Raw genomic sequence first — 20693 nt, forward strand, 5'->3', positions numbered from 1 at the left:
CAGCTAGCCAGCAACAATATTTTTAAAAATATCAGGTTTGGAAGCAAACATCAAAGTATTTTTCTCATGTGTAATGATATTAAGTAAGTGTTGGCAGTAAAGATATTAAAGTACATTTTTCAAGGGCAGTTTATTATGGTCTGCAGTTATACCAACTTGTGACATGATCGTGTTGGATTTCATCAAGCTAAGCCAAGACTGGCTGGGTCAGTTTTTGGCTGGGAGATCACTGAACGCACAAATGGTGCTCTGTGACGTGTGTGGGCTGGGTCAGTTTTTGGCTGGGAGATCACTGAACGCACAAATGGGTGTGTGTGTGTGTGTGTGTGTGTGTATGTGTGCGCGCGTGTACCCACCCACCACTAATTCTGTAAACGATTGAAATTCAATAGGTTACAAGAGTACTCTTACATCCCAAATGTGTAGTCATGTTGATTCAGTAGGTAAAACTCTTCCCTTGGAACAGAAAATGTCATGTTTATAGAGCACAATGGAGTGAAAGGCACAGCACCAATCAAATCTCCACTTGTTTTTACTGTGCATTACTAGCAGTGTTTGTCAGTGTATTCATGAAATTTTTGGAGGCTCATTTCAAAAGCAGTTAATTATTTTACCTATAATTGTCTCTTTGTTTTTAAAATGATGGGTGGAGACTTAGTACGTTGCTATTAACTACAGTAAACTTCCGATAATCCGGCACCTTTAGGACCCAGGGGGTGCCGGATTATCAGATATGCCGGACTATCAGAAGGGGGGGTCTATGAGGAGTCTGGAATGGGGTGGGAGGGGATGCCACCCCAGACCCCTCATAGTCCCCCCTTACGATAGTCCGGCTCTGCCCCAAGCGTCCCTGATTCAGCTGCTGCTGGTCAGTTTCAGCAGCAGCTGAATCGGGGATGCCTGCAATAGAGCAGCTGGGGTGCTGCTGGGTTGGTCCCGCAGCTCCAACGGGCGGCGCTACGGCACCAACCCAGCAGCATTCCAGCTGCTCTTGGGGACGCCTGGGACAGAGCAGCTGGGGTACTGCCCAGTTGGTCCCGTAGCGCTGCCCCTCGGGGCTGCGGGACCAACCCGGCAGCACCCCAGCTGCTCTTGGGGACCCCTGGGGCAGAGCAGCTGGTGTGCTGCCGGGTTGGTCCCGCAGCGCCGTCCTTTGGCGCTGCGGGACCAACCCGGCAGCACGCCAGCTGCTCTGCCCCAGGTGTCCCCAAGAGTAGCTGGGGTGCTGCCGGGTTGGTCCCGCAGCCCCGAGGGGCAGCGCTACGAGACCAACCCAGCAGCACCCCAGCTGCTCTGCTCCCGGCTTCCCCGATTCAGCTGCTGGTCAGTTTCAGCAGCAGCTTTATGGGGGAAGCCTGTCCGGCTGCCCCAGCACTTTCCGGTTCCTGGTGGTGCCGGACCATCAGGAGTCCCGGAGCATTGGATGCCGGACTAATGGAGTTTTACTGTAATTTATTTCATTGTACCTAACTACGCTTCTGTCAATGAATGTGGACAGTTATATTGCTGCATTCTTGAATAAATGGGGCATGGTTAAGGCCTTGCGTATAGTATAGTGGGGGTTTTGCACTAGTGCAGGTATAGTCATGTGATTCCATCAGTGCAGAACACTAGAGTACACATCTTGCACCTGTTTAAACTGTGACTTATACCACTACAGGCTACCTCATTTTTAAAATACAACTGGTGCAAGTCACATTTTAAACTGATGCAGCCCATATGAACTAATGGTACATAACTGTATTGTATTAACTGCATCGGTGCAAAAACCCCAAACAAAACCAAAACCCCACTTTAAATAAGGTCTCTTCCTTATGTATCCCACATGAAAAGTTTGTAAAATAAGACTAATATATTCTGTCTGAGAATGAATCTTATGCTGTCTACAAAAACGTGGCATGCCTGCATTAATTATAAATCACAAAAATCTGAGTTAGTCAAATTATAGATTTGTGAGATGGGCGAGGATTTCTTATGTTAACGAGGCATGATGCATTTTGCAAAAAGTGACTGTAAATATATTCATTCTAACCATCATTCTGCTGAACAAAGTAATACAACTAAAAATAGCTTAAATTATTGTGTACAATTAGGGAAATGACATGTAATAACATGTATGTATCCAGGTAGTAGAAGAGTTTCTAATTAGAAGTTCTTGGGGTGCCAAAACCAGTCTGCAATTTTCACATTCACATTGTATATGCAGAGATACTTGTTAACAGCCTGGAAGCACTAGAATGCTGTTTATATATGCCAGTTGCATTTCTTGGAAACTATATATGTAGCAGTTAAACGAGGGGAATTAATGCTACCCAGCTGCCACCTACTGGTGAATTATGACTATGACATCAAGCACTCAGGAGTGTGTAACTGGAAAAACGTAAAAAACAACAAATAGTCTTGCAGTGTTTTAGAGACTAACAAAACATGTAGATGGTATCATAAACTTGTGGGCATAACCCACTACTTCATCTGAAGAAGGGGGTTGTGCTGACGAAAGTTCATGATATCATGTACATGCTTTGTAAGTCTCTAAGGTGCTGCAAGATTATTAGTTGTTTTTTAAGTTATATCATCAAGCACTGAATCCTAACCTCTTTCCCTTCCCAAAGTAGCTTTGCACTATTGTGGAGACATGGGTTTCAATGTATGTGTATGTCAGACATACAGGTTATTACTAAATTACCTTTAATATTACATATTTGCTGATAGTTAATCTAAAAATAACCAAATCTTGGTGTTAATATTGATTTATTTTATCCACAAGGATGTGAAGTACTTCTGTGAGGTTTTCGTGTATTATGTTCTACTTCCATTGTCTAAACTGGAATGCACAGCCTGTAATAGTGGTAGCTATGTATTGAGACACATCAGATAGTAATATCCAGAAGAGGCAGGTGAACTCAGGAACTCATGTCTGCAACAAAGGAAATGTCTCTGAGGAGTATACAGGTATGGAGTGCAAGCTAATGCTTTAAAGAGCAGTGTTAACTCGAGTAGGATACAAATTATGAATAGAAAGTGCCCTCTGTGATGAGTGGAAACTTTCTCGTCCTTTCTATTCCTGTTTGTTCCCCACTGCACCCAGAGCCATAAAGCCATAGCCACTCTGTGTGCCATAACTATATTGTTCAGCATATGTTGTTACTGCACCAATTTGAGTGACATACCTATACCAAGAGTTAGGTCAGTATAGCTAACATGTCGATGGGAGGCTGCTGTTGTTGATAGCTACTGTGTCTCGACTAGATGAAGTACCTACACTAACAGGAAAAGCTCTACCATCAACATAGATAGTATATAACTTTAGATAATATCTTCATACAATCCCTGAGTTATATCATACATGCTAGATTATTCTGAATGCTTCAAAACAGCCACAAATGCCATTTTTTTGCAACTGTATCATGCTGGTTTGAACTTTTGATTGGGATTCCTTGTTAGGTCTGTTTTGCTCCTCCATTACTGCATTTGTGGCTACTTTGAAGCAATCAGAATAATCTGTCACTTATTATATAACTTTAGATAGAATGAGTACACAAATTTTAGGACATAATACAGTATGCTTATGGGCAAGCCTCCAAAGGTCCAGAGTTTCACTGTATTGTATTTGTATACTTATTCAAGGTATCCATTAGGATTCTGTGATCACTTCTACATAATTAAATACAAAACAGGCAGCATGTTGAAAAGAGATGGGCTGCACCCAAAACCACCGATCTCCAACAAATTTGGGGAAAGTTCAGATCCAGATGATAACTTTGTGGTACAGGCCAATATCTGATATAGCATAGTTTGCACTTAATACAGATAGTGAGAGGTTAGGGTGCAGCAATCTCCTTGAGACTAACTTGATGAAATGATCAAACCACCGAGCACACCTACCTGTCCAAAAAGGCCCCTCACCCATCCATTCCTGCTAAGACAGAAGCTATGTTCTCCCCCAGCAAAAAGACACAGTTGGGGTTACAGCCTAGAGCAGAGCAACACAGACACTGAGAACAGCTCTGGGAAGGCTCAGTCACAGGGACTTGACAGAGCACCCAGGTGAATAGCCCAAGTGGGATCAGAACTCCATTTTCCTCTCCATAAAAGTTTTATACAGAGCAAGATCATAAGGTATTTGTCTCCTTTATCAATGAAAGAAGGAGATGCAAACTGTTGTATAGCTATTTACACTGAGTTCCTTAATAATAGTCACTTTTAAGTATAAAAAATGGATTTAAGTGATTGCAAATGATAACAGATAGTGACTGACCTTGATCAAAGCTAGAATAAAACAAAAGAGGCCAGCTAAGCTTAATACACTAAGATAAGTTGTTACAAATAATAATTTCTTACCCTAGTTCTTAGAGGCAGTCCCCGAGTTACGCGGATCCGACTTATGTCGGATCCGCAGTTACGAACGGGGTTTGCTCCATGTCTCCCTGGTCTGCTGGAGACCAGCAGATCAGGGAGACGGGGAGCAAAGCCGCGGAGCACGCGGGCAGCGGACAGCCCACACACACCGCGGCTGTCCCGCTGCCGGCATCCTCAGAGGCTTTGCTCCCTGTCTCCCTGATCTGCTGGTCTCCAGCAGACCAGGGAGACGGGGAGCAAAGTCGCGGAGCACGGGGGCAGCGGACAGTCCAGATGCGCCGCAGCTGTCCCACTGCCGGCGTCCTCCGAGGCTTTGCTCCCCGTCTCCCTGGTCTGCTGGAGACCAGCAGACCAGGGAGACGGGGAGCAAAGCCGCGGAGCACGCGGGCAGCAGGACAGCCGCGGCGCGTCTGGGCTGTCCCGCTGCCCCCATGCTCCGCGGCTTTGCTCCGGACGCCTGTGGTACAGCAGCTGGGGCGCTGCCGGTTGGTCCGTAGCACCGCTCTGGGCGCTACTGGACCAACCCAGCAGCACCCTAGCTGCTCTGCCCCAGGCGTCCCCAAGTCAGCCGCTGCTGAAACTGACCAGCGCTGACTACAGGAAGCCCGAGGCAGAGTTGCTCTGCCCCGGGCTTCCTGGAATCAGCCGCTGATCAGTTTCAGCAGCAGCTGACTTGGGGATGCCTGGGGTTCTTAAGTTGAATCCGTATGTAAGAACTGGCTTCCAGATTCAGCCTGTTGAAACTGATCAGCGGCTGATTCCAGGAAGCCCGGGGCAGAGCAACTCTGCCTTGGGCTTCCTGTAGTCAGCTGCTGGTCAGTTTCAGCAGTGGCTGAATCTGGATGCCTGTTCCGACTTATACAGATTCTACTTAAGAACAAACCTACAGTCCCTATCTTGTACGTAACCCGGGGACTGCCTGTATTTCAAGTGAAGTCTCTTTAAGGCCAGAGCTATTCTTTCTGATCTGGATCCAACAGCTCATCTCAACACCTGTTGCTAGTTCTTTTATTTTCAGGTGTTTTCATGTGTCCTCTGGAGGTAGGAAACAGTCTGTTTTCATAATCATCCTTTGCTTTCTATTCCTTAAATAGAATTTCACCAGGGCGAGAAGTTTTTTATCCCATCCTCCACCCCTGTGGTAAAGTACAAAATTCAAGATGGATTTTAGCACCAGATGTCCTGGGTACATATCTTCGTTAGGACCAACTATAGTCCAGGTTTACAAGAAAAACAAGACTAGTCACAAATCTTTGTCTTAAGTATCAGGCCATTAAGTTCCTTGAGTACATCTAATTGCCTTCACTAGCACATCTAGATCTATTAATGTGTTTATACTTCATAAGTCTAACATCACATACAAGAATGATACACGCACACAAATAGAATAAACACATTTAGGAGATTACAAACCCTCCAATGATAAGTTGCATGCTCCAATTTGCATAAAGCTTATTTGCGTTATGCATATTCATATTCAAAAACCTGTTTTGTATTGAAATACTGATGCACACAGACTTTCTAAGCCTTTGTCTCCGACCCAAAGCTGTTCTTCAGTCAGCTAGTTTGAGATAACGCCCTAAAAATGTGCTTGTTACCTAAAATATGTTGGGCTTACCTTTTTTAGGAAAGTTTAAAATACCGTAATATAGTTTAACATTAAGGAATTGCCTTGATATAGGGTAGCGGGAATGAGAGAGGTTATCCAAGAAGGTATTTATCTTCTAACAAATAAATCTACATCATTGTACTTACCAGCATTATTGCTCTTAGTTCTGCTGCAGCATTTTCTGGATTTGCTTTTCTTTTACTCTGGTTATTCCAGCACCTATATATTTCCTTCTCCTATTAGCTGGGTGACAAGAACATAGCTTCCTTGTCCCAAATATATGTGTGTTTGAAGTGAGTTATGAGTGATTTAAGCCCTGAGACTACAAGCTCAGACTACATGCTCTTCTGCAGGAGCAAACTCTTGCACCAGTGAGGAGCCCCCTTGTTGACATTTGACGTCCTGTGCAAATCAGTGTTTAAGCTGGGGATATACACAGCTTCTAAATTCAGGAAGCAGAAAGTTTGAGGCCATCTCAGTGGTGGGGGCTTTTTTGAGTGCTCCATAGAGCAGTGATGGGCAACCTGTGGCCCAAAGGCCATATGTAGCCTTTCAGAATTCCGTGTATTTTAAGACCTTTTGTTTACCATTGCTCATGCACAGGGTTGGCAAATTCCATTGGTTCCCATCTCTTTTTTGGGGGCGGGGTGAGGGGGGGGGGGGTACTATTATTACTAAAGTGCGTATCTTGTTTTCCGGCCAGAGGGGTTCACCGGGGAACAGCGCTAAGAGCGGCAAACCTCTGCCGCTTTGCAAGGAGGCAGGGAAAGCCTCACGCAGCTGCCGGCTACGAGCCGGCCCTAGGGGAAATCGTGTTATTGCGGGGACGGGGTCGTGTTGTTTGACAAATGTTCCCTAAAAAAAAAAAAAAAAATCGTACTATCACGAAAATGTGTTAAGCGGGCACGTGTTAAGTGAGAAATTACTGTACTAAAAACACAGTACTTATGTGAGCAAGAATTTGCAAGATCTGCCCCTTCAGGGAAGAGGCTTCCGTCCTTGACATCTTTACATTTCTAATCTAAGCACCTTGTTTCTCTTAAACTCAGTTAAGTCCTGTGTTCTTTTCAACGGTCTCCTTTAAAAAGAACTGGCAAAAGTTGCTTAAAGGTCAAATAAGAGTAGCGTTGGGGTATTTCTATACAACTGCACCATAGTATAGTATTGCTTCTAATATTGACAAAAGGGGTTTTTCTATTGATGTAGTTAATCCATCAATCTAGCTCATCTATAGTAAGGTTTCTGTTCACACGGTGTAAAATGTTTCCTGAGTGATGGAGCTAGTTTGACCTCATTTTTAGGTGTAGAGCAGGCTTTAGTTGCCCTACCCAGTCACTTAGTACTTGTCAGAGCACTAGCGAACTGCATGAAGCTTTCATAATCTGTATCTGCAACTAGAACTAAAAATTAAAGCCTGTTTTGTACATGCAAATTGTATTGATTTAATTTGGCAAAATTCCTCTGTGGGGACACACAAATTAGGTTAAGAATGCATTATGTCATTTCAGCTTGTCACTCCTTGTTCAGCTATAAGTGAGAATGACTTGAGTGTCCAAACAAGAGGATTGCACCAATGTAACTAAATCTATTTAGTTAAATGGGTGATTTTTTTTTTATGTAGACATGTCCTAAATTCCCCCACAGATGCTAGGATCTTCTGTCATTGCTAAGGTCTAACTTCCACTGCATTATGGTATTCTGTAGCATTTATATCCACGATTTTGCTTTGAAGTAGTATCAGTGGATGATTAAGGATGATGATGTATTGGGAATATTTCCCATGTTCTTGGCTTTCCCAAAGATGAGCCCGATGGAAGATGTGAAGATGGCAGAACCAGACTTTTTAGTTGTCATCAAAAACATTAGGGGGACAGAGAACGCCAGTGAAAATAAGATGGAATTGGAGGCTAAAATAGGGAGAGAAAAAAGTTAAAAATTACTTAGACAAGCTAGTTGTGGGGTAAGAACTTGGGGAAATTGGAGTGGAGGCTGAGCCTAGGCCTGAATGGGGGTTGAGCACCCCCTGGGTGCTATAGGTCGGATCTTCTCAGGTCCGGCACTCTCGGGACCTGAGTGGTCCCAAATAAGGGAGTTTGCTGGACCAAGAGAGGTCCGGACTTGGGCTCTCCCTGGGCTCCCCTTCTGGCTGCAGCCCCAGCCAGTGCACTGCCCCCAGCCTGCCTGGTGGGGCTCTGTTGTTCCAAGACCACTGGCCCTATGGGCTGCCAGCCACTTGCAACCTCTGCAGTTGGGGCTCTCTAGTCCAGTAACATCCCTGGTCCTGCTGGACCACAGATGTTACAGGATCAGAGAGTCCCTGGATCAGAGATTTAACCTGTACTACCTTTGTGCTTTGTCAAATCTGCAGTGAAAGTGAGCTTGAAACAAACATTTGCTGGGTCCTCACCTGAGGATGTTTATAATGTGAAATATATGGCAATATGTATGTAAAACAGAGCGGGAGACATACAGTTCTCCCCCCAAGGAGTTTAGTCAAAATGTTTAATTAACCCTTTATTTCTGAATGACTATCATCAGCATGGAAGCATGTCCTCTGGAATGGAGGCTGGTGCATGAAGGGGCATGAAAATATTTAGTATATCTGGCATGTTTTACATATCTTGCAATGCGGACTATAAAAGTGCCATGCTAACATCTATTCTCACTTTCCGGCGACATTGTAACAAGAAATGGGCAGAATTGTCTTTTGAAAATGTAAACAGACTTGTTGGAGCGATTGGTTGAAGAAGAAATAGGAATGAATGGACGGTAGGCTCTGAAGCGGGGGTGGAGAAGATACAACCCTGGCTTGCCTTGATCTAGCTCGCTGCAAGGCTCGGGGCTTTCCCTCATGCAGGGTGAGCCATGCTCATGCTCTATCCCTGTGGCAAGCATTCGAGCCTCAGTGCCCCTTCCATGGGGCTGGAGTGCTAGTGCTGGCTTGCCCCAATATGGAAGGGAAGCCCCGAGCCTCAGTTCCCCCCTGCAGGGCTGGAGCATGAGGGGAATCTCAGCGCCCTGAGTTGTGTGAATGGATGCCGTGGTTTTTTTTGTTTTTGTTTTGTTTTTGTGCTTCTCAGTTGTGTGCCCTCTGACTGATTTTTTTTCTGTTAAGTTTTACATAATTCTACATTTGTAATTTAATCTTTCACATTTGTACTACAGTACTTGTATTAGGTGAACTAAAAAAGCAATTTTTTTACAGTTCAAATAGCTTGTAATAAAAATAAATACAAAGTTAGCACTGTACACTCTGCAGTCAGTGTTGTATTCTATGATTTAAGAGCCATTAATCATGATTAATTTTTTAAGCACTTGGAAGTCCTAACTAAAATACAAAATTCTCTGAAATAAATAAGATGAAATTCAATAAGGACAAATGCAAAGTACTCCACTTAGGAAGAAACAAAGTAAGAAATGACTGTAGGAAAGAGTACTGCAGAAAAAGGTCTGAGAGTTATAGCACATTGCAAGATAAATATGATTCACCAGTGTAACACCTGCAAAAAAAGCAAGTGTCAGGAGTACTGAGAAGTAATTCTTCTGTTCTAATACATGCTGATGAGTTCTCACCTGGGGTACTCTGACACTTCTAAGGTCTGAATTTCAGGAAAGGTGTGAACAAATTGGAGGAAGTCTAGAGAAGAGTAACAAAAATGATTAGAGGTCTAGAAAACACGGCCTATGAGGAAAGACTGAAAAAGCTGGATTTGTTTCTTCTGGAAAAGAAAAGGCTGGGAGGGGATATACATTTTCAGGTACCTTAATGATGGTTGCAAGGAGGAGGAAGAAAATGATTCTCCTTAACCTCTAAGGCTAGGACCAGAAACAATGGGCTTAAATTGCCACAGGGTTAGTTTAGGCTGGACATTAGGAAAAACTTTCTTTCTGTCAGCATATTTAAGCACTGGAATAAATTGCCAGGGGAGGTTGTGGAATTTCCATCACTGGAGATTTTTAAGAGAAGATTAGACAAATGCCTATCAAGGATGGTCTAGATAATACTTAGTTCTCCCACGAGTGCAGGGGACTGAACTAGATGACTTCTCAAGGTCCAGTCCTACAATTCTGATTCTAAGATGCACACATTGTTGTCAACAGTAACAAAAACATGAACCATTTTACTGGCTTAATTGTGGACTGGCACTTACTGCAGTAGTTGCTGAAATTACTTGCTGTTCTAAATTTGCCACAGTATGGGAGACCAAACTCTCTACATTTAGGATGTGCCACAATCATGGCAGCACAAACAACTTCATTTTAAGCTGCCTTAGTGGTAATTGGAGAAACTGAACATTTACTTGATTATAATCCAAACCGAGCACTTTATTGTTATGCAGGCAAAGAATTGTAAACCTAAAGTATAGCAATTTCAGCTCTGTGTAGCTAAGGTTGAATGATGTTTTTTATTTACAGATTTCTCTAAGTGCTATAAAATCCACCTACTGACTTGAACTGTTTAAAATTTGCTGTGCCTCATAAGGGTGCAAGAGAAGGTTGGTGGCCTAAAGTTGTGGTCAGCTGAGCATGGGACTGCCGAGTTAGAGCTGCCTCCAAAATCAGTTGTGTAGAAGAACAAGATAATTTTATAATGAACATAAGAACGGCCGTACTGGGTCAGACCAAAGGTCCATCTAGCCCAGTATCCTGTCTGCCGACACTGGCCAGCACCAGGTGTCCCAGAGAGGGTGGACCGAAGACAATGATCAAGCGATTTGTCTCCTGCCATCCCTCTCCAGCCTCTGACAGACAGAGGCCAAGGACACCATTTTATCCCCTGGCTAATAGCCTTTTATGGACCTAACCTCCATGAAATTATCTAGCTTCTCTTTAAACTCTATTATAGTCCTAGCCTTCACAGCCTCCTCTGGCAAGGAGTTCCACAGGTTGACTACACGCTGTGTGAAGAACTTTCTTTTATTAGTTTTGAACCTGCTACCCATTAATTTCATTTGGTGTCCTCTAGTTCTTCTATTATGGGAACTAATAAATAACTTTTCTTTATCCGCCCTCTCCACACCACTCATGATTTTATATACCTGTATCATATCCCTCCTCAGTCTCCTCTTTTCTAAACTGAAAAGTCCCAGTCGCTTTAACCTCTCCTCATATGGGACCCGTTCCAAACCCCTAATCATTTTAGTTGCCCTTTTCTGAACCCTTTCAAAGGCCAAAATATCTTTTTTGAGGTGAGGAGCCCACATCTGTACACAGTATTCAAGATGTGGGCGTACCATAGTTTTATACAGGGGCAGTAAGATATTCTGGGTCTTATTTTCTATCCCTTTCTTAATAATTCCTAGCATCCTATTTGCCTTTTTGACCGCCGCTGCACACTGCGTGGAAGTTTTCAGAGAACTGTCCACGATAACTCCAAGATCTCTTTCCTGATTTGTCATAGCCAAATTAGCCCCCATCATACTGTACGTATAGTTGGGGTTATTTTTCCCGATGTGCATTACTTTACACTTATCCACATTAAATTTCATTTGCCATTTTGTTGCCCAATCACTCAGTTTGGTGTGATCTTCTTGGAGTCCCTCACAGTCTGCTTCTGTCTTGACTATCCTAAACAGTTTTGTATCATCTGCAAACTTTACTACCTCACTGCTTACCCCTTTCTCCAGATCATGTATGAATAAGTTGAAAAGGATTGGTCCCAGGACTGACCCTTGGGATACACCACTAGTTACCCCTCTCCAATCTGAAAATTTACCATTTATTCCTACCCTTTCTTTCTTGTCTTTTAACCAGTTCTCAGTCCAAGAAAGGACCTTCCCTCTTATCCCATGGCCATGTAATTTACACAAGAGCCTTTGGTGAGGGACCTTATCAAAGGCTTTCTGAAAATCTAACCCTATCTACTGGATCCCCCTTGTCTGCATGTTTGTTAACCCCTTCAAAGAACTCTAATAGATTAGTAAGACAGGATTTCCCTTTACAGAAACCATGTTGACTTTTGTCCAACAAATTATGTTCTTCTACATGCTTCACAATTTTATTCTTTACTATTGTTTCGACTAATTTGCCCAGTACTGAAGTTAGACTTACTGGTCTGTAATTTGCCAGGATCGCCTCTAGAGCCCGTTTTAAATATTGGTGTCACATTGGCTACCTTCCAGTCATTAGGTATGGAAGCCGATTTAAAGGATAGGTTACAAACCACAGATAATAGCTCAGCAATTTCCCATTTGAGTTCTTTTAGAACCCTTGGATGAATGTGTTAGTGCACATATCTGGGGTTCAAACCATGGCTCTAATCTTTTAAGTTGGCCCATACTAGTCATGCCTAAGGCCTACCATGCACCTAAAATATAGATTGATCTAGTTACATTGCTGAGATTTGTGACAAATTTTGCATCTCGTGCACTGTAGTTAAGTTAATCTAATCTTCACTGGATACAGCTAAGTTGATAGAAAGAATTCTTCTGCCACTCTACCTACCATGTCTTGGAGAAGTGGATTATGTACATCAACAGAAAATCCTGTTCCCTGGGCACAGGAAGCTGTAGCACCATACCTATACTGCTTTAGCTACTGCAGCACAGACATACCCAAGAGAGTGAAATGCACAGGTGTAGCAAGACAAGACTCTCTTCACAGCTAGAAGGTTTGCAGGCACTGTGTTGTCACAGTAACTGGGAGGCTCAAAGTGACATGTTGTGTTCACTGTATTTGAGCTGCACTGGTAATTTGAGCCCTACCCATGGCAGCTTTGAGAGATCATGTTCTGGGAACAACAATGCTCTTGACCTGTATGCTACAAGGGTTCCTTTTGGAAGTCTTGCCCTGACACCAACATATCTGGTTTGAGTCCTATTTTAAAGTAGTCTAAATTGCTTGTGCAGGCTCTGACTTTGCTTTACAAGTATTGTCAAAGCGAACAGCATTGATTAAAAGATGAAAGAGCCAGGCCAGTCACTGCTCGTGTCCTTCAGTCTTTCCTGAATAGAACTGAATGCGATCAAAGAAAAGCAAGTTGTAGGGTCTTTTGTACAGCAGGAACCCTGTGACCATTTCCCCCCACCATGCACTGCTCATAACATTTTCAGATAATAACTCCTTTGGTGACAAGCTAGGAAATAAGCAGGATTGGGGCAGTGAATGGGACTCCAGGCTGTGGTAATCAGTGTAGAGTTTGGAAGAATGCAGTGATGGCCGTGCCCCTTTGCCAGCCTTGGGGCTGTTCTCTAGCCCTGCTGGTAAGGGGCCAACATATCCCTACACAAGAGTCTTCCTCAGTGCAAGGGTCACTCAAAAGTGTTTTTGAAAATCTAGTTCAGTGGCTAGAGCTTTGAGGGAGAACTGAGTTCCCAGAAAAGTAGTGTTTCTGGTACCTCAATGAATAAAGGGTTGGTATTCAAAGGGACTTGGTGGATGGGGAGCATAGGAGGGCTGGCAGAACAGAAACACTGGGAAAGGGGGAAAGCTGAGCATGCTGACAATGACAAACTCAGGGAAAGGGCAGTATAGTCATCTATGCCCCTCTCCCTCCCTGTGGTTGCTCCCACTTCCTTGGCCTGGTGGGTCAGGAGTTCCTCTCCTTCCACTGTCTCCTGATCAGGGGAAGGAACCTAGAATTCCCCTGTCTCCTGCCGTGAGGGAATGTTTCCAGGCTCACTCTAACCCCCTGATGATGGTGCTTCTGAGGAAGAGTGAGGTCAGAGGAGAGTGGGTGCAGTGAATCTCCTCACTACCATACACTCCCCATTTCTGTCTCCCTTTGAAAATATGCCCCCACAGTGTTGAGCCCAGGATGGGGAGGTCCGAGTGAGAATGTTCAGTGCATGGAACAGGCACACAGAGCTGAGAGGAGTTAGTTTTTGTCGTAAAACTAGTGTGCAGTGCATAGACAAGTGAGGAGTGGAATGAGCATATTCAGTCTGTGGCAGAGTATACGGCACTGAGACCTGAGTGTGCAGCTAAGGACTGGCATGCTGGGAACATGCAACCAAGTACAATGTTGAGACCAAAGCTTCATCAACACTGGAAAATTGTCAACTTAACTACATTGCTCAGGAGTGTGAAAAATCAAGGGGTATAGTTAAGTGGACTTAACCTCCGCTGTAGATAAAACAAAATACGGGACTATGTAGCACTTTAAAGACTAACAGGATGGTTTATTAGATGATGAGCTTTTGTGGGCCAGACCCACTTCCTCAGATCAAATAGTGGAAGAAAATAGTCACAACCATATACTATTTTCTTCCACTATTTGATCTGAGGAAGTGGGTCTGGCCCACGAAAGCTCATCATCTAATAAACCATCTTGTTAGTCTTTAAAGTGCTACATAGTCCTGTATTTTGTTTCAGCTACCCTAGACTAACACGGCTACATTTCTATCACTGTAGATAGTACTAGATCCACAGAATTCTTCCATCTATCTAGCTACCATCTCTCTGGGTAGTGTGCCAGTGTTGACTGGAGAATCTGTCCCATTGGCAAAGATGTCTACACTGAAATGCTACAGTGGCCTACTGTAGATATACCATAAAGAGGGAGGATGAAAACATCCACTGAGATTCATGGAGAAGTTCAAACCTCTCAAGCTATGTCTACCCTACACTGACATATTGGAAAAAGGTAAGTAAATTGCATCCCACAATTTGCGTACCTTTTTCCAATAGTTTTTTTTTGGAAGAGGCTTTTCTGAAATTTGGCCCATCTACACTGGGCCAAATTTTGGAAAAGCATCCTCTTTCGATAGAGCCCTTCCTTGTGGGAAAAGGAAGACAGGGCTTCCAAAAGAGCACGTTGGCTCTTCCTCAAAAAAAAAAAGTGGAAGAGCAGACGTGATCGCTGGACATAGTGGAGTTTTTCTGGGATACCTCCGGTGTCCTGGAAAAACCCCATAGTGTAGACATAGCCTCAGAGCTATTTTCAGGCTGTATTCCTCCACTGGGGCACTTCATACCTCTCAGCCTTCTGTTCTAAGAGTCAGCTGTAGCTGCAGTCACAAGGATTGGGAGTGGAAGGGACTTAGAAATCCCTGTCGGGGGTTAACTGTTACCTGAGATAACAGGGCAAAGGACATGGCTGAGAAGAACAGACACTGTTCTTCCACTTGTTTAAAGTTACGGTGATGTATGTGCAATAAAATGTTCAGAATATTGTGAAATAACCCGTGTGTGTGTTTCCGTTCCCAACTCATATTTTTATTTCTGCTCCTTACCCCATGAGCATCTCCATGTTAAAAACATATGATTATTGTGACCATGAAATTATAACACAATGCTATGTGGATGCTAGTAGTGGTAAAATCACATATGAATCAAATGGCATTAGGTTTATGTCAAACATAAATTACACTTAAAACACTGAGGGTGCATCTACACTGCACCGTTTTTCTGGAATAATGGTCGTTATTCTGGAAAAAACAATACTAGCATCCATACAGCAATTGCGTTATTTTGAAAGAAAATCAAAATAATGGACAGCTTTTACCATCATTGGTAAACCTCATTTCATGAGGAATAAGGCCTCACCGAAAAAGCTCTTTGGGAAGAAGGTGTGTGTGTGTGTGTGTGTGTGTGTGTGTGTGTGTGTGTGTGTGTGTGTGTGTGTGTGTGTGTGTGTGTGTGTGTGTGTGTGTGTGTGTGTGTGTGTGTGTGTGTGTGTGTGTGTGTGTGTGTGTGTGTGTGTGTGTGTGTGTGTGTGTGTGTGTGTGTGTGTGTGTGTGTGTGTGTGTGTAGGCTCCACTGCTGCTATGTTGAAATAGTTCCCCACCAGGACCGTTCTAAAGTTATTCCTCCCCAGTGCTTCCTGGGGCTCTAAATCAAGATAGTGCATCCATATTAGGGAAGCCTGCCTTGGACTAATTTTGAGGCTTCCCTGTAGTATGGATGCTCTATTTTGACATAAGCTATTCTGGAAGATATCTTCTGGAGTAACTTTTTCCAAAATAAGTGTGCAGTGTAGATATACCCAGAGTTTACTTCACAAAAACTGCCTTAAATTTGCAAAACGTTACCACTCCTTCACTTTTTCCCAGTGGTCCTTTCTGAGACACTGCCTTCACTTACCTGTTGTTAACCCATGAGAAGTGGATTTTGCCCATGAAAGCTCTTGATAATTAGGGATGTAAGCGCCTAGTTGCCCTCTCCTCCCCCTAACCCCACACTGCCAATGCCTCTGTATCAGAGGCAGAAAGGGGTGGAGTGGGAGCCAGCTTAAAAGCTGCCCCCCCCCCCAGCACTGTCTCTATGTGGGGGTAGGGGAGGTAAGGTGCAGCGGGGGAAACAGCGTGAGCAGGGACTCGAGCAGTCCCTGTTTGCGCCGGGTCCGACTGCTGTGTCTCAGGTTTTAAATGTAGCAAGAGCCTTGAAAGTCTCTTACTATGTTTCATAGGCAGAGGCACAGCTGTGATAGCAAGCACCCCCACCCACTCCTTATCGATTAACTGAGTAGTCAATGGAAAATGTATCGACTGCTCGATTAGCTGCTTAGTCGAAATTTAACATCCCTAAAGATACTGTGTATATATGTTAGTTTCTAAGGGTATGTCTACACTGCAAAGTTAATTCGAAATAAGTCGTTATTTCTAATCAACTTAAATAGCGTCTATACATGCAAACCGCTATTTTGAAATTAATTAAAAATAGCAGAGTGCTTAATTTGAATTTGGTAAACCTCATTCTATGAGGAGTAACGCCAAATTAGAAATAGCTATTTCGAATTAAGTGCTGTGTAGACACTTAATTTGAAATAGGGAGCCTCCAGCGAGAATCACAGGTTTGATGATGCATACCCAAGGGGGGAAGGACAGAAACAGGTGGACCGTTTTAGCAAATAAAAAATATTTATAACAATAATGAATTTATAGTATTTATTCTAAGATTTTAATAGACTGTATTAATAAATAATTTACAGTATTTATTATATTTATTCTATGGTTTCTAGTTAAACATGTCAGAGATATAAGGATGGGAATGCCAAGGGGAATAGTCTCTATTCTAAAAATATCCAGCTACACTAATTAAATAACAGTGATAACTACAAACTCTATGTACTACCCAAAACAACTACAACACTAAGCTTATACAACAAGAAAAAATCAAATCATACATACCAACTTACACAGCACACGGAACATTTCAAAGATATCGGTTTGGTTGCGAAGGTGTTTGTTACGCCCGAGAGTTGGGAGAGGTGGCTGGTCGGTTGATCAGGCCGGCAGCGCTTTGGAGTATACGTGAAGGCACATGCACGGTGGTACATGTGTTGCGAAGGCCTCCTCGAGTGAACTGTGCGATGGGTATTTATTCCCAAATCTGCACATCGCTTTCCCGCGCTTGCATATTACCATATATGGCCCAATGGTCATCAAGTGGGGGGGTCTGTGTCCCAGGGGTTGGGCCGAAACTAAGCAGGTTTCATGCGACCAGATAAGTCCCACAGTTCTCACGCTAAGGTGACGGGTGGGAGAGTCTGAGGCTATTTTCCCCTTTTCACACCTTCTCTTTTTCTAAAGGCAATGGTATGCAGGAAGGGTGCGGCCGGTTTCTCCCAAGGAGTACTGCAGCCCACTATAGCAAGAGTGGCCTGGCCAAACTTTTTTACTGGGGAGGGGCAGTTTTTTCCTCTAACACAGCCCTTCCCAGGGAGCCCTGGTGGCCACTCGGCACAACCAGGAAAACTTACTCTCCTCTTCCCTAGCCCCAGAGCCATTAAAGGGATAGACCCTGGCCACAGTGCCTGTTCCAGCTCCAAGCCTGCCAGCCCAGAGCCAGCAGTGGTCACTGTGGCTCCTGTCCCAGTGGCTCCAAAACATTAGCCAGCAAGCCACTGGCAGCCAGCCCTCCACCGCTCCTCAGGAACAGTCTGCCAGCTCCCAGGAGCCTGACGGGGATGGAGAAGGTGGGCACCTTCCTGGTCCAGGGTGGAGATCATGGACTTTATTCAGGTTTGGGGGGGGGGATACCCCCAGTGTCCATGATCTCCGCGCTAGATGGAGGAATGTGGCCATCAATGGCAGGATAGCTGCCAGCCTGGCCACCAAAGGCCACATGCGACCCAGGAGCAGTTTTGCATGAAAATCAAGTTGGCCTGGCAAGGCCCTGAGCTTCCCCTCCCCCTTCTTCCCCTTGCTTTCCCCTTCCAGCTTCCTCCTCCCAGGTTTCCCTCTCCCCTCTCCAACCCTCTCTCTTCCCCTCTCCCACCTCCTTTTCCCAGTCTCCCCAGAGGTTCATCCTCTCCCCCCCCCCCATTTTGTTCAATAAACCCAGTTTCTATTTTTGAACATACGTGTCTTTTGTTTGACATCAGGAAGGGGGGCTATGGAGGGGTAAGTGGAAGGACATGAGGGAGGAATGGGGCACAAGCCCCCGGTGGGAAGGACCGGGGAGGCTCTGAGGGCTCCTTGGGATAGATGCTCTCCCGCAGGGCCTCCTGGATCCTGACAGCCCCCCGATAGACCTCCCGGATGGCAGCCTGCAGCAAGTGCAGCCGGGCTGATGGCAACAACCCAATGAGACGCACCAGTGTGCCCAGGCGCAGCTCTGGCTCCATGTGGCCGAGTGCTGTGGTGTCCCGAGTGCGGGTACTCAGGGCACTCCAAGACAGGACTGCTTTGCTGTTCTTTATCGAGGTAGACAAGCAAGTGGGGAACCCTAAGAACTGTCTGTCCGGGGTGGGGATAGGGTCCCTTTAAGCGCAGAGCTCAGTTAGCCTCAGGCAACAGCCCCACACACTAAGTCCTAACCTGATGCCCTGCCGGCACTGGTTCCGGCCAGCCTTAACTTCGGTTCAGGGTCCACTCAGTGTGGACGCACTATTTTGAAATAGCAAAACACTATTTCGAAATAGTTTTTGAGTATAGATGCGTTATTTTGAATTAGCTTAATTCGAATTAACTATTTTGAATTAAGTCAATTCGAATTAACGCTGTAGTGTAGACATACCCTAAGGTGCTACAGGACTGCTCATTGTTTTTATAGAAACCATAGTCATACTTGCAACTAAATGATTGACAATTAGTGCACCTCTAGGCTATGTCTACATTGCGCTTTCTTGCGCAAGAACATATGCAAATGAGGCACAGTGATGAATATTGCTGTGCCTCATTTGCATACTTAATGAGCTGCCATTTTTGCACAAGGAGCTTTTGCGCAAGAAGGAGCAGTCTATACTGCTCCTTCCTGCACAAAACCCCCCTTGCGCAAGTGCCATTCTGCCTGAAAATAAGTCTACACTGCTCCTTCTTGCGTAAAAGCCCCTTGTGCAAAAATGGTGGCTCATTAAGTATGCCAATCAGGTGCGGTGGTATTCATCACTGTGCCTTATTTGCATATGTTCTTGCGCAAAAAAAAAAAAAAAAAGCACAATGTAGACATAGCCCTAGTGATGCAGCCTGCATAATTCACTTTTGAAATAAGGCACATTTGATCCCTCAGCGTATGTACACCCAGGGGCAGATGACCGTTTTGTGGGGCCCCGGGCAGCATAATTCCGCGGGGCCCCCCCTCTGCCACGGCGCATGCGCGGGGCTTTCTGAAGCGCGAGGCCCGGGGCGGCTGCCCCGTTTGCCCTGCCCTATATCCGCCCCTGTGTACACCTATCCTTATAGCACAGTCACAGCTCTTCCAACCCACTCCAGCTAAACACCATTCAGAACCCAGTGAATGCAATTAGAATATGTGCAAATAAATGCTGCAGTTACTTTTGAACATCACACAAGCAATAGCACTTTCTCATAGTCCTTTTTTGTAGTTGCATACAGCATCAATCTGACAAACAATCTCAAAGTGGACTTTTGTCGACAAAACTATACCTGCGTCTACACTACCGCTGAGTTCTGTCGACATAACGTCGACAGAACTCAGCAGTTTTGTCGACGCTGGTAAACCTCATTTTATGAGGCATAACACCTTCTGTCGACAGAGTCCTGTCAACAGAAAGTGTTATTGCCTGTAGGGTTGCGTCTAGACTGCAGGGTTTTGTCGACAAAGCAGCTTGCTTTGTCGACAGAACTAAATGTGTCTAGACGCTCTATGTCGACAGAAGTTTTGTCGATAGTATCTGTCGACAAAACTTCCGTTGACAAAACCCTGTAGTCTAGACGTACCCTAGGAGTTGCTACATGTACTTTTCCATTTGGCCTATAAAGCCTACAGTGCTGCTTATACTACAGGCAGCAGTATTAAGTGCCTGCAATCCTGAAGTGCTCTTTTTCTTCCTTGAGGTTTCATAGGAATAACTAGCAATTGAACCAGTGCAAAAAATGTTTAAAGAAGACAAGCACTAAAAATAGAACTTAATCAGTTTTCAGCTAAAAACTTTTTCCCCGTCTCACCCAACGTGGTGGGTGGATCCTAAAGATTAAATCACATACAGGCAGTCCCCGGGTTACGTACAAGATAGGGACTGTAGGTTTGTTCTTAAGTTGAATTTGTATGTAAGTCGGAACTGGTAATTATTGTACCCCAGGTGTCCCCAATTCAGCCGATGCTGAAACTGACCAGCGGCTGACTACAGGAAGCCCGAGGCAGAGCTGCTTTGCCCCGGGCTTCCTGGAATCAGCCACTGATCAGTTTCAGCAGCAGCTGACTTGGGGACATCTGGGATAGAGCAGCTGGGGTGCTGTCTCGGTGGTCAGCTGGGGGGGGCACAGATAGTTCGGGGTTCCCTCACCCCGTTCTTAAGTAGGGATCCGACGTAAGTCGGATCCACGTAACCCGAGGACTGCCTGTATTTATGATTTACTGTTGATCACACTTCCTAGTAAAA

The 20693-nt window shown here is 44.6% G+C and overlaps 1 protein-coding gene across 13 annotated transcripts in view; it reads left to right on the forward strand.

Moving 5' to 3' along the window:
* The window catches only part of SPATA13 (spermatogenesis associated 13), a 125940-nt gene that overhangs the window by 48416 nt on the left and 56831 nt on the right, over positions 1 to 20693 (forward strand). The gene's annotated exons all lie outside the window — the stretch shown is intronic.

The sequence above is a fragment of the Pelodiscus sinensis genome, chromosome 1 (assembly GCF_049634645.1).
Source record: "Pelodiscus sinensis isolate JC-2024 chromosome 1, ASM4963464v1, whole genome shotgun sequence".
NCBI classification, from domain to species: Eukaryota; Metazoa; Chordata; order Testudines; family Trionychidae; genus Pelodiscus; species Pelodiscus sinensis.